This window comes from Chionomys nivalis, chromosome 19 (assembly GCF_950005125.1).
Source record: "Chionomys nivalis chromosome 19, mChiNiv1.1, whole genome shotgun sequence".
Classification (NCBI taxonomy): Eukaryota; Metazoa; Chordata; class Mammalia; order Rodentia; family Cricetidae; genus Chionomys; species Chionomys nivalis.
Window position 1 is genome coordinate 60,593,383 of NC_080104.1, and position 14,291 is coordinate 60,607,673.

The following is a 14,291-nucleotide window of genomic DNA, read 5'->3' on the forward strand; positions in this document are numbered from 1 at the left end:
TAAGTGGCCCTGCCCACTGAGTGTCCCAGGTTCCTTGGGCTCTGTTCTCACGGTCAGGGTTGTCCCCTCTTCCTGGAGAAAGCCTATGGCAGCCTGCACCTGGGCAGGGAAAGCGACTACCTCTGAAAAGGCTTTGGGGTCAGGTGGGGAACCAGGAGGGTCTCCAAGACTCCTGCATCCCCAGGGCAGCCTGAGCACTATACTGAATGGCTGCATGGCTTGGCTTTTCTGGGTCCAAACACGCATCCGAACCAGGAGGGGAAGTGCCGTCTCGGAGGCAGGGAGGGCTTCAGTAAATCAGGTGTGGGAAGTCAGCCATGCACTGGGGTGTGGTGTGGGAGGGCCCTGGTGCTCAGTGGACCCCTTCCTAGGACCCAGGGTGGGTCTGTGTGCCACACAGGCCTAGTGACTTTGACCTGGCTTCGGAGCATCTGTATCTTGAGTGGGCGGTTACACAAATCCCCTGCTGCAGTGCTGCAGGTTGTCAGGGAGTGGCTGGTTCGTGTGGTCTTAGCAGTGCACCCGAAAGCACACAAACTTTCTCTTCTGGTACCCAGTGATACAACTGTCCCAACTCAGCTTCGTTCCATGCCCCTCTCCAGCTGGTTGAAAGTCTATTAATATTTCAGTTTGATGAATTAGAGATTCTTTCCTACCCTCCTTCTGATGTCCCAGGAGGGAATTAAGAGCGCGTCCGATCCAATCAAATGCCATTAGAGTGCAGCCCGCGGGGCAGGCACTGGCAGCGCAAGCCTTTCCTCCCCAGCCTGCTTTGTTTGGGGTCTGCACTGTGGCGGGGGGGGGGGGGCGGGGGGGCGAGAGAGAACCCGGAGGGGTAAGGGAACTGTGGCAGGGTGACTGAGAGGCAGCAGCCGGAGGCGGGAGGAGAAAGAGGTTATCTGGGGCTGGTGGGGAGAGGGTGTGTGTCCCTGCAGCTGTGACCTCAGTCCCTCAGCTCTGCTTCCTGTCAGGACACAGTACCCTCCTGCTCACCTCCACGGGGATTTTTTTCTGGGTCAATTCAGTGTTTCGTGCTGAAGGTAAGCTCTGAGCAGGGTGGAGAGCTCCAGATAAATCTGGATCGATGGCCTCCTCCAGGCTCTGGCAGTGAGCTGTCTCAGGGGCATTTCCAGCTTTCTGTCCATCCTGGTCCTCCACACAGAGGGAGCCACTGTCCAGCAGCTTCCTAAATAGGTCAGGGTTGTAGTGTGGTGGGGGCAGTTGACAGAGGGGGCCCCCAACCATCCATTGGCTAGGCTGTGTGGCTGGAGGACAAGGGTCCCCAGGCCCAATCATGGGGTCTCTTATGTCTGTTCCTTCCTTTTCTCCCCATGCACCACGTGTGTGACTACATCACGACTCCCAGTTGGTAACCAAGGCTGGGCCGGCCCGGGAAGGGCAGTCGGCCTACAACAGTGCTGGGCTGGGAGACCCGATGAAGGGGACTTCCGTGGTGCTGGGAAGCCAGGCACTGCTTCCAGGTCCCTCCCTCTTCCCCACCTTATCTGGCAGGCCTGTGCATCATGATAACTAGGAGGCCGGATGGTGCTCTCTTGTGCCCGTCACCTGGTAGCTCTCTTTGGTGCCCAAGGCCCTGTCACTCAACCGAAAGAGCCACAGAGTGGCTGGCCACCAGGCTGAGGGCGGGAGGAGCTTTTAAATGTTAATTGTATTTTGACATCTGGGCTTGTGACATCCATCCTAATGACATTTGGCTCGCGGCTGACAGCCCCTGGACATGTGGGGAGAGAGAGAGAGCGATGATAAGTAGTTTTAAATTGCAGAGTGGCAAAGAAGCTGGAAAATCCTGAGTCTTGAGAAAAAAGAGAGAGGGAAGGCGGAGGCGAGCAGAAAGGAGCAGGGTAGGAGAGCCGCTCACTGCTGAGCGCCACCTGTATGCACGGAGCACCCACTGTAGAACTGAATGTTGGCAGAATCAAAGGCCTTTGGAGGGTTCAGGTGTGTCCAGCTGTGTTTGCCACACCCTACATCTGGAGCTGTTGTTTTCTTAAGCCTTTGCATCTTTCAAGGCCTCATTCAAACTCTCCCTGCTCCTGAGGCCTCTCTGTCTTGGGAGTCCCCATTCCCAGAATCCTTAGGTGTGAGACAGTAGACCTTCCATAAAAGGTCTAGGTTCTTGGGAGCCTGGGGACCACTGCCTCCTCTCGAGATCTCACTTGGTCTTCTCTAGGCCGCTGTGCCATGGCTGCTGAGGCAGGCCACCCCTGCTCCCAGTCTCCCTTGCTTTTCCTCCCTCATCAGAGGGAAACTGAGGCTGAGGAAAGAATCAGATGCCTCTCTTTCAGACCAGGAGACTCTGGAGCACCAGTTGCGGGGAAGTGCTGGCCTGGGGGCCCCTTCGCTCCCCTTGCCTCCCTGCCCAGAGCTCCTCCTACCCTGGTCCCTGTGCACAGTCTTCTTGCTAGTGGCAGCGGACACAGGCCCTTGCCACCCCTGACCGCTGGTCCTGCCTCCCCTTGCCATGCTTCAGGTGCTAAGGGGCACCTGGCACATTGCTTAACTGCAGCCCATCCTGATCGTCCTGTGGTGGCTTCGCAGAGGTGTGTTTGACACCTTCTTGTCCCACCTTGTGCTGTTAGCCAGTCAGAGCAGATGGAAATTGTGGGTCTGAGTGTCAGGGGCACACTGGGAGCCTGGATGGCATGTTAGGGGTACACAGGCATTTAAGGGACCAGGCGGGACTGGAAGTTGGAAGGCTAACATGGTGACAGTCTATGGGAGACCTGTGGATGGTGTGTAAGCCATGTTGGTGGCACTCCTGTCCTGTTATCACGGAGCTGCAGGAGGCTCAGAGAGCGGCCTTCAGCCGGGTTCTCGTGTCCTGCGAATGCCTCTGAAACGAACAGGCAGACTGCAGCTGGCAGAGTGGTTTGGATTTGGGAGTTACAGAGAGGGGACTATTGTGCTCTGGAGGATTCCGAGAGGCTGGCATGTCTCAGAGCAGATTGCTCTGGGGTTACTCACCTTGTCCCTTCCTGGCCCTGAGACTGGGTGAGGGGAGGCACTGCCTCCTGGAAAGGTATAAGATGAGGCTTGACTCGGCAGCCTCCAGAGTCCCACCAGCCATACCATGTCAGGAAGGCTGAAAACTCCACATCCCGTGGCTCTCGGTACAGGGGACCCAGCCCTGTACCCCTCCCCTCCAGTCTGGTCCAACTCTGAGGTCCAGAGGGTCTGCAATTGGTCTTAAGGGGCAGCAGTTTGAGTGCAGGCCTTGGAGATGTGGGTCCAGCAGAGCCCGCAGGTCACTGGAGGTCACTTCCTTCAAGGTGCCTGGCTTCCTGGCAGAAGCCACCATGGAAGTTCTCTGAAGGGCATGTTTGTCTCTCTCCATGACCAAACCAGTCAGCCAACTGGGGCCCATGTCTGATGGGGGAGTGCTCTGGGCTTTGGTGGTCTGGGGTGTCATGGCTACCAGGCAGATCTCCTCTCTGCTGGGGACCTGTCTCTGGCCCAGCCACAGACTCGGCATCTGCCAGCAACCGTTTCTTTTTTTAATCTCTGAAAAAACCCATAGCCTGCCCAGGCTTTAGCAACACAGCTGGTGGCGGATGGGGAATAATTATGGCCAGAGTGGAGGCAACACTGGGGGCAGGAGTAGGGAGTGGCTGATATAGTAGTTTTGGGTCTATTAAACCATAGCCTGTGTTATTTTCAGTTCTGTCTATCCGTCCAACCAAAGGAGGCAGGGATTACGTTCTGTGTAGGAAGTGCTGTGGCTCCCGCTTATAGGAGCCCAGAGAGGCAGCCAGTGCAGTGGCCTCAATTCCCTCTATGCTGGCTTTGTAGGAGGGCCTAGGGCCGGGACAGCTTGGAGATGGGTGCCTGGGTACAACTGGAGCCTCTGACTCCAGTTCCTCACAGACCACAGCCATGCACACTTGGCCTCGGCGGAGCTCCACCGCCTTTGCATCTGTGGTTGGAGATGCAGGCTGCTGAGGTCACCAGTGGCTCTGTCCGCAGGGGCCCTGTGAGTGAAGCAGGGTCCCTGGTGTCAGTCACACACAGACAAAGCGAAGATGAATAAACAGTCTGGATGCTTCCATCAGAGACTCCAGACTGGCTGGGCCATTACCTGGGACAGCAAGGAGAGAACACGGTTTGCCAATAGTTACTCATTCACCAAACACTCCTGAGCTCACCGTGGTCCAGGCTCGGTGCCAGGCACTGCGTGAAAGATGGTTAACAGATACAGCACGGGCCTTCTTCAGAGCCGGAGGTGCAGAGCCGGCACTAGTAGGGACTCAGGGAGGGAAGCAGACAGAACACAGGGGCTCAGTCCTTGCTCTCCCCAGACTCCCTAGTGTTCCTCTAGAGTCTTTAGAAATCAGGGGTGCAGCAGCCAGGATAGCCGAATGCCCCAGGTGGCTCTCTGCAGGAGAGCCAGGGTGAAGGAGGCTCCTGACCCTCCCCAGCTCTGTTAGCCACCCTCTCCCCAGTCTCCCCAGGACAAGGCTGGGCACTTCTCCGGGCTCTCAAGGAAGCCGGCTCTGTACTCTGGGCCCAGCGTTTGCCGCTCTACAAGGACTGCTTGGTTTGTCCCTGGCTTCCTCAGCCGGCCTCTGACGCATCCTTTCGGGATCACCAAAGCCCACGCGAGGAAAAGGGGGCAGCCAGCTGTTAGCTTCTGGGGCTGAGGGACTGACTCTTCTTGGGGCTAGCTCCAAGCCACCTGTTACACCGTGTTCAGTGGGTCCGGGCCTGAATCGCTCCCCTGGTCTGACTAGGGCTTCTAAGAGTGCTCACAGCCCATGAGACCTGGGACAGGAGCTGCCTCTCTGGGCCTCAGTTTCCTTCCTCGGCATGCTTGTGACAGGAGTGTGTAAATGAGCATGCCACAGGGGGGCATATGCCACGTGTGTGCTCGGCTATGAGAAGCGGCCCTGCGGGTGGGGGTTCCAGTGACGCACCGGGTGGGTGTAGCGCGCCCCTCTGCGTCCCTGAGCTCTGCTGTACTTTGCCGGGTGTGCGCAGGGAAGCCGGGCTCCCTGACCTTCGACCTGTGGGGGTGAGGAGGGGGTCTCCGCCATGTCTTTGGGGTGCAGGGGGTGGTGAGCTGGCGCGCGCATGGGGCTGAGGGGTGGGAGGGGAGGCTTCCTGGAGCGGGTGACAAACGGGTGCGGTGGGAGCGGGAGCCGCGGGCGGGGCGGGCGTGGAGGGGTGGCGAGTCCCAGCTTCCGGAGGTGGAGGTGCAGGTGTGTGTGTGTCGGGGGTGGGGGGGGGGGAGAGCCCGGGCGCTCGCTCTTTAAAAGGCTGGCGGAAGTGTGGCGCGCTCTACCCGCACTCGCGGCGCAAACTTGCGGGCTGGGCTCGCGCGTGCGGTGCGGCAGGGCGGTGGGCGCCGGGAGCGGTGCGGCCCCCTCGGCCCTCGGCCCGCGCTCCCGGCGCTCGCGCCCCTCCCGCGCCGCCCGGCTCCCCGTGCCTGGCTCGCACGCTCTCATTTTCTCCCCGCCGCTGCCGCCGCTGCTGCCGTCAGGTGCCTGCATCCCGGCCGGCTGCGCTCGCTCGCTCCGCAGCCCCGAGCCTCAGCGCACGCAGCGCCCCGCACCGCCTCGCCCGCGCTCTCGGTCTCGGCGGCGGCGGCAGTGGCGGCAGCAGCAGCAGCACGGTGGGGGCCGCTCCCAGCTCCAGCTTCCCGGGAGCTGCCGCCGAACGCCGCGCGCTGCTCCGGGGCTCCGGCCAAAGCGGCCGCCAGCTCCTCCCCGCCGCGCCCGGGACTGCCGGCGGCTCCGCGCCCGCCGTGGTCCGCAGCGTCAGCGCCGCCCGCCCTGGCCCGGGCTCCCGGCACCGAGAGCAGCTAGCGGCTGTCCTCCGCCTCCCTGCGATTCCCGGGCGCAGCCGACCCCTGGCCGCCGCGTTCACCTCGCCGATGCGCGGTGAGTTGTGGTCCGAGAGAACGGGCGGAGGGGACTATGCCCTCCGGTCTCCGGGAGCGCGGGCTGCGGTGGGGACCCCAGGATTTGGGGAGGTGGCCTCTGCGAGCTCCCTAGTTCCGGGAGGAGGGCTCGGGACCCGGGTACAAGGGCTCCTCTCCGGGCTGGGGCCGCCTCTCCGATGCCCCCTCGGGGATGGGGCACATCTGTCTGCGGATCTGGGGGAAAGTGGGGTGGGGGCTGCCCTGATGACAGGTGGAGTTGCCCCAATGGGGACGGCGACACCCGCGTGCTCCCTCTGCGGAAAGGCAAGGTGGTGGGGGCGCGGGCCAGGGTGTGCGCCTTTGCCCCGTGGTCCTCGGCCGGAGGGCAGCTCCAGCGCAGCACTAAGGCTCCCTTCTCTGAACCGCGTCCGGCCCCGGCACCACCTTCGCCACTGGCTGGAGCCCGAGCACCTCCCGCCCGCAACAGCCGCCGTGGTTTGCGGTGGCGCTGCAGGTCTGGGGTCTCTCCACAGCTCCGGGACCTGGGGTCAGGTTTTCCTAACACTTGGGACCATACCATCCCCGAAACCCCGGTGAACCGAGAGTCTCTAAGGAATCTGTGTGAGCGCTCGTGTGGCGGGGGAGGTCCCTGCTCCGGGGTCGGATCCTCGAGCCCGGGCAGCCGTGTCCCCTCCCCGCGCGGGGGCGGGGCCGAGGTGGAGGCCCGACTGTGCGCTGCGCCCCCGCACCTCGCGCTGCGAGGCTGTTTGTGCTGAGCTGGGGCAGCAGCACGGCGGCGGGGAGTCCTGAGCCCAAAGGACGAGCGCCCTCTGGCCCTGGGCGACACTCGCAGACAATCCTTTCTTCAGGGGGCACCTGGTTTCTTCTTGCTTCGCTTACTACTCCTACCCCTGACTAGGGAGAAAACTGGCTTTTGGTGGCACCCTCTGAGCTGGGCTTTTAGGGCTAGGGTACCCCAAGTCACATGTGTGGCAGTGTGGTAGCCATCCTGCTGTGAGTCTGTCGGCAGGCGTGTGTGTATGTGTGCTCACAGTCACCCACTCTACTCTGGATGGTTGGACTTAGGGCAGACAGGCAGGCCAGTACTCTGAGGGTGTCCCTTCTGAGCACCTAAGGGCGCTGGAGCATCTCTGCAGCGGAACCTAACATCTAACCAGCCCTGGGGAGAGGACTTTCCTTCTCCCTTCTCATGCCAGCTCTCTACCTCTCAGGGTGTCTTGGTCTTGGCCCTTTTTCCCCTGGGCTCAGTTCCCCTGTGCACGGGAGGAGGTGACAGGCCTTTGGTGAGGAGCCGAGAACTTGGGAGCTTTCCTGGGCTTCCTATAGGAGCTCAGAGATGGGAGGTGGGGCAGGGGACAATTGGATTACAGAGGACCAACACAGGCAGGGTGTGTGTGGGGGAATTACAGAGGACCAGGACAGGCGGTGGGGTGGGGGTCACAGAGGATCAGCACAGGCAGTGGGGGGGTCACAGAGGATCAGGACAGGCCCTGGGCAGGCTGTAGGGGGCTGTGGACATTAGTCCTCAGCAGAAGACTGCATCCTGAAGTAGGCCCCAGCCTTGGTCAGACTCTTGTCCTGGGGGATGGTGCCCTCCCATCTCTTCTCAGCCCTGAGCTGCATGCCTGCCCACCCCCGCCCCCTGGAAAGACGGCTACCATTTTCCTGGATTTTTCTCACCTGCCTCTCCCGTACCCTGAAAGTTGGCAGTGGTTAGCCTAGAGGGACATCCCATGAATGGTGGGTTTCCAGGCAGGTTCAGAGAGGGCTCACATAGAACAGACCTGCAGCAGGAAGGGCTATAGGAACAGGCCAGGAGCTGGGCAGATTTCCTGGTCTTGGCCTAGCTGAGGAATCTCCCCTCCTCCTCTGACCTGTATCATGGCTTCTGCATCTTTCTGTTGGAGGCATGGTGTCTCCAGGAGCTTGGCAGTCAGCCTATGACTGAATGGTTTGCTAGCCAGAAGAGCCTGGAAGGCTCTGCACAGCTTTGTCCCTGTCCTGAGGGCCCCACAGCCCAACCTTGGGGCTGCTGGGCCATCCCTACCCCACCACAGGGGCCAGCTGCTGGGAAGACGTGGATCAGAACCTATGGACCCCAGAGCCTATAATTACAGCTGACAGGCCTGTCCTCTTCCTGTCAGCAGCCCCTAATTACCACCCACCCCAAGACATCTGCCCACCCCTGCTGTCCTCCTCCTCGCGGCCCAGAACCCAACTTTCCAGTGAGCAGGCCCTGCTGGGAGACTGGGCAGCTCCTGCTGCTGGAAGGTGGTTTGCACACTTCTGCTGAGCCCACCTCGTGCCTCCTGGAGAAGAAGCAGAGGAGCTTGGGGTGGGGACAAAAGCTTCCTGTCACTCCCAAGAGTACCAGCTCTGCCCTAGTCAGCTGGGGTTACCAGGCAATGGACTGTCAGGAAGCAGGAGGATGGCTCATTTGGCAAGCCTCAAGTTCTGAGTTTGGGTGCTGGCACCTGGGTGAGCAAGCCATGTGGTGATGTACCTGTGATCCGGCACTGGGGAGGCAGAGGCAGGTCATGGCTCAGCCAGCCTAGCCTAACCATGGGCTTCCTAGTCAGTAAGAGCTTGTCTCAATGAATAGGGAGGAGAGGAACCGAGGGAGACAGCTGTCGTCCACGTCTGGTCTCCATATGTGCACAAGTGTGCACGCGTATGTGCACCATCCATAGACAACATAGATCACTACTGCTCTATGCGCACAGCAGGACTGGGAGATGTCCCTGCCTGGGCCCTCGGAGAGCAGGCCGCCTCCCCCGTCCCGTGCACCTGCTCTCAATGCAGCAACACCTCCCTCCGACCTTGCCCTTTGCTCCCTCCCCAGGCTCTGGTTCCTCTCTCTGAGCAGCTTTGCTCCTGCAGGGAAGGCGGTGAAGAGGACCCCAAGAGAAGCAACGACTGGGCTAGTCAGAGCAGCCATCCTCTCTGAGCCCTGTGAGGCTGCAGGCCGAGAGAGGCTGCTCTGCCTTGCCCCGGTCCTCTGGTTTCTGGATAAAACCGGCACACCGAGGAGAGGACAAGTGACCCCTAAATGAAAGCTGATCCCTCCCATCCAAGTGCCATCCCACGAACGTCACTGCACCTCAGTCTCATGGTGGCAGCCAGGTGTTAATATGTGTGTCCACGCAGATATTAAATGAATTGGGTAACTTGGTGGATAATGGCATTATCAGGACCCTGTTCAATTAAAGCAGATAATATCTGCAGTAATTGGAAAATGACAGCCCATAATGACAGCCTATGCCATTTTAGGCCTTCGCGAGACAGTCTAGTTAAGCTGTTCCTCTCCTGGAGAAGGTAAGGCCACAATCATTGGGCTGAGAGTGGTAACTACGAGGCCAGGAGAAACCAGCGGCTGCTCCTATGGGTTGTGCCAAGGCTGAGTGTGTGTGTTGGGGGGCTCTCTGGCTACCTCCTCACATTGTTAGGTGACAGAAACCAGCCCTTGTACCTACTGATTGGGGTAGGACTTCTAGGTAAAACAAAAATCTCTTCCCCCGATGCAGAGCCATCTTTAGGTTCAAATATAGAGATGAGAGTCAGGGACTCAGCCTGAATTCTGCAGCTGCTGGCAGGCACTGTCTGTCACAGTTATCAGCATGGCCACTTATGGTCCATGGCCTTTGTGTGGCTGGCCTAGGGATGGAGTCTTGTCCTTGGATGTGGCCATGTCTGAAGCTCTACGGCAGGATGATTCAGATTGGGCTAAGCACCCTGCTCCAGGCAGTTCTTGGGCCTGGGGCATTGGGTTTAGGGAGAGGACAGGACAGGGAGGGGGCACTGTTAGGGCCTTGGCAGCACCAGCTGTTGACTCAGACACCGTGCGCTTGGGTCTTGTGCAGGGAAGGCTAGGGACCATGGCGAGGAGATGGGGAGATGAGTCGGGGAGGAGAGGGCTGGGCAGTGGGTCCTGGGCCTGAAGGTGGAGGAGGCAGCGTGGACTTCAATGCCCCAGAGAAGGTGGCACTGTAGGCAGGACGGATGGCTGATGTCCTGAGCTTTGGTGACACACTGAACTAGAATGGCCCTTTCTGCTGATATGGGCAGCTGTGGCCTGCACAGGTGGCTGTCCTAGGCCTCAGGTTTCTTTCTCATCTTGTCACTGGGTTCAAAGCCCCCATTTCTCTGTCTGAACAGTGGCCGTGGAGTCTGACTTGACCTTAGCCAGTCACCCTCTCTGATTTTGTGTCCCCGCCCCCCCCAGGCAATCCCTCTGCTCCTTCCCTGCCCTCTGGACCTGCTGTCCTCTGGCTCTTCCTTGACAAAAAGCTAAGCACCAACCGTGGGGCCTTTGTTCCTGTGGTCCCCTCCTGGCTTCTGCTCCAGAAGCCCACAGGGCTAATCTGTCTCTGTTTTACTTTCTGTTTGAATGCAACTCAGAGAAAGTTCCCCCATGATCCTCACCCCAAAGGGCTCTTGCAGGTACCTTCCCTGGCCCCCTTCAATGCTGTGTGGCTCTTGTGGGTACCTTCCCTGACCCCCCCAAGTGCTACGTGGCTCTTCTGCCCCCCTCATCTCCACTCAGCTGCACAGGTATGTGTGCCTGAGTCTTAGCGGGGCAGGGCATCCTGACTGATGGGATGGTCATGGCAGAGGGGACTGCAGTCTGTGCTTGGCCACACATGAGGGTCCCAAGGGTTTGGTTGAAGGGCTGAGTCCCCCTCTGTGGACGGCAGGCGATGCTGCAGACTGTCCTGGGCTCTGCCTCAGTGGAGCTGCATGGCTGACTCTGGGCGGGGACCTGTCTCTGCCTGTCATTGATTGAGCGTGTTATTTTGTCTTCTGAACCGTGGATGAAGCGCAGGAGATGTAAAGGAGCTGGTCACATGGGCCCCGAGTGTGCCACAACCCCCAGCATCAGCCTCAGAATGAGCAAGGCTGTAATATCTGCTTCAGGATTTCCTGGGGGAGGAGGGCTCTCGGCTGCCTCTGGAGGGCAGAAGTACAGGACCTCGGATACTATGTTTTCCTCTTCCCAATCCCCACCGTTGTTAAGCTGAGGAGTTACTTCCTGTGTCCTCTCCACCCCCTTCCACACACGTTTCTGCCGGGCTTTCCGACAACCTCAGGATCAGACCTAACCTGAACGGATGGGTGCCTGTGGGTGTGGACTTTTCTAGAACTTGGTGGGTTCCCAGTCTGGGGGCTTCAGCTATTTGGTTTGGGGGCTTCTAGAGTTGGGTACCAGCATGACACTCTCAGTTGCCAGCCTGTGGGGATGCTGAGGCACCCAGACTTTCTTTAGAATAATCTCGGTCAGCTGGGTGGGTGGAAAGTTCCAGTTGCCTCGATGCCTTGGCCTTGCCAGTCAGTCCTGTTTACAGCCTAAAAACCCACCGCAAGATCCACCTTTAGAACTAGCAGTGTTATTGTATTATAGGGTCTTGTGAATACAGAGCCGGGCCCTGGGGAGCAGTGCAGGCCCCTTTTGTCCCTTCACAGCATCCGTTCTTCATACCATGCTGAGAATATAGGGCTGGTATGCCAGGGAGCAGAGGCCATGGAGGGCACAGCAAAACTGTCCTCAGGCAGGCAGGGTTATTGTGGACTTTCTCACTGCTGGCCAGGGGAGATTTTGAATGGCCTGCTTCCTGTGTCTGGGCACAGGTCATGTCCCTTAGGGAGGGTACTGACTCACAAGCTGATCCTTTGCTGAGTGGTGGAGAGAGGCTCAGGCAGCAAGAGGGGAGAGGCCTCTGGTTCCCCTTCATTTTGCCTGTTTGGTCCCCGCTCAGCCATTCACAATCTTTAGCTTTCTGAGCACCTGCCTGGATGGAAACCAGAGGTATCCAAGGTGGGGCAGGTCACGAAGTGATGGAGCAAGGCTCAGGAGGGCTGACGGTATGGAAAACCTCTAGTTTTCCCTATGGCGCCCCAGGGACGGCTTGGTCCTCTGAGTGCTCATGTCTTTCTCAGGGCACAGCCCTCAGAGGATCAAGTATAATGACTCCCACCCTGTCTTGTGACGAGGTACACGGTTACCCCCATTTCCTGCCCTCAAGTCTGGTGTTTGGGTTTTGTTCTGTTTGGTTGGTTTAGAAAAGTGAAAGGCAGCTCAGTGAAGGACGTCTGGACTCTTGGTGAATTCTGGTTCTCCTGGCCTGGTTGTTGCTCTGTGCCCCAGTTCCTCCATGCCTGGGCCGGAAGGACTGAGATCAGAACAGCATGATGGACCTGCTTTAGGGGACTCTGCACTGCTGATGAGACAGGGTCCTGAGTCCCCCTGGTGACAGAGGCCCTCAGTTGGTCCTCGCCCCTCCTGTTGTGCAGCCCACTCCAAGTTACCTTTATACCCCCATTCCCTGAAGAGACTGCTCTGGAAAATGCCTGACCATTGGCCCGTGAGCCAGTGCTCCACGGGGGAGGACTCTCTGCTCATCCTCTGGTACTGCCACTGTCCACCCACCCTGAAACCAGTGCGAGGGAGTAGGGAGGACTAAGCCAGGGATGGTGGGAGGGGAGAAGGGGAAGAGGAGGAGATGCTGAACTTGCAGCCATCCTGGTGGCTCCTTCTGCGGGGAGGTGCCCCTTGTTGCTCCGTTTGAGCTTCCCTGGCTATTTTGAAGTGTGTGTGTGTGTGTGTGTGTGTGTGTGTGTGTGTGTGTGCAGAATCTGAGGCCTGGAGAATGGACTTCAAAGATCCCCCTTCCCCTGCAGGTGGAGACAGATGTCCCCAGGGATGTCTCTGCCTCCTTTCAGGGTATTTTTACTTCCCCCATGTTCCTGTTACAGCATCAAAAGATGGTGTGGACGCTGAAGGGGGTGCGTCCACCAATCCCCTTAGAGAAACTGCAATCTGCCTGGGGACCTGATATGGCCAGAGAGGAAGGAGCCCATGGGACAGGTCCGGCAGCTGGAGAAGTTGCCTTTGGGGCTCCCGATTCTGACCCTGCTGTGTTGGGCCTGCTTCCCTCATGCCCTGATCATTCCCACATGTGGGCGGTGCACTGAGCCTCCAGGAACTGCAGTGAGCCCCCGGAAAGGGCTTCAGGCCTGTTCAGGACTACTGTCAGAAGCTGTGCCTGCATCAATTGGCCCTGGTGTGGCTCATATTCTTTCAGGGTGCTGACACTCATGGGAACGGCTGTGAACTCAGCAGGCCTGAGGAACTGCCCGCCACAGCAGTGGAGTGAATGGAGACACTAGATTCCTGGGCTCTGTGTGGCTCTCAATCTGCAGCTGCTCCCTCTGTGGGACAGGCTGAACGTTCCACCCCACTGCAGGGCAGTGTGCCATGCTCCTCCACTGCCCTGTGGTTGTCTGAACTGTGGCAGTTGCTTGGCATGTCCGTGCCCTGTTGGCACGCAGGTCATTACCCAAGGGCCAGCATGGTGCCCAAACTGGAACCTTGCCCAACTGACCCCACTTACATATCTAAACACAAAAGAGACCCAGGGAGATGTGTCCACCTGGCAGGGCAGGTCAGGGTTCTGGGACCCCCATGGTGACACCAATCTCTGTCCAACTGCTTGTAAACTGCCTAGTGCCCATGAAGCCATTCCCACAATCACCTCGAAAGTGAGAATAAAGCTCTTCTCATGAGGGGTGAACAGAGATAGCCTTGAGACCACCCCAACATGCTGGCCGTGGCTTTAGCCCTGGGTCCCTGGGTCTTGGAGAAGGTGGATCTTCCAGGTTCTCTATGTGTCTGTTTCTAGACCTACGTGTCTTGATGAGAGGGTTGTGGGATGCCTCTGGGCTACCAGAGAACTGGCAGCGTGGTGCTAGGTGGAGTCCTTGCTAGAGGCTTGACTGCCGAGGGCTGTTGCTGATGGGAGATCTAAGGTCTGGTCTCATAGCTCAGGGGTGGAGAGCTTGCCTAGCTGTGCTAGATAGACCCTGGGTTCAGTCCTATCCCCAGTGCTCACTGTGAGGCTCAGAAGCCGAGGCTGTAATTGGGTCTGCCTCCTTCCATTCCCTCCCCTAGGGGCTTCAGTAGGTGAACCGATGAGTTGTGAAGGGGAGGCTCCCAGACCCCTGCTGGGCCTTGATGGAAGCACCCCATTTCTAGGGGGATGTTTTCCATCCAGATTCCAGCTCCTCCAGTGCATGGGAAACCGAGGCACAGAGTAGTCAAAATAACCAGCCTTCACTTGACAAACCCTTGGAGAAGGGGGCGGGGTTGCCTCCTAGCCCAGCCCTGACTCAGCTATCAGCCATTTTCCTGGTGGCCCCTGAAGTAGAGGGGGAAGGCTGCTGGCTTTAGGGGGCAGGCTGGGGGTGTGCACAGAATTCCCAGGGGAAATTAGCCCAAATTAGCTGTGAGAGTGGGGAAGAGCTCTGTTTTATCCTCTACCCTGCAGATAAATATTTAACCACAACAATAACAACAATGATGACAACCGGAGCCCCACTGAGGCAGGGAGGGGGACAG

General features: G+C 58.8%; 1 protein-coding gene across 3 annotated transcripts in view; it reads left to right on the forward strand.

Annotated features, from left to right (window-relative positions):
- Positions 1-4,292: 4,292 nt before the first annotated feature.
- Grm4 (glutamate metabotropic receptor 4) overlaps positions 4,293-14,291 on the forward strand; it is an 84,118-nt gene continuing 74,119 nt past the window's right edge. Inside the window, exon 1 of one of the 3 annotated variants that reach the window (XM_057794365.1) lies at positions 4,293-5,029. The gene's annotated coding sequence lies outside the window, so the exon portion shown is untranslated. Of the gene's footprint in view, positions 5,030-5,245; positions 5,898-14,291 lie in introns of those variants that run through there. The other 2 variants (XM_057794367.1, XM_057794364.1) reach the window with 2 other exon arrangements.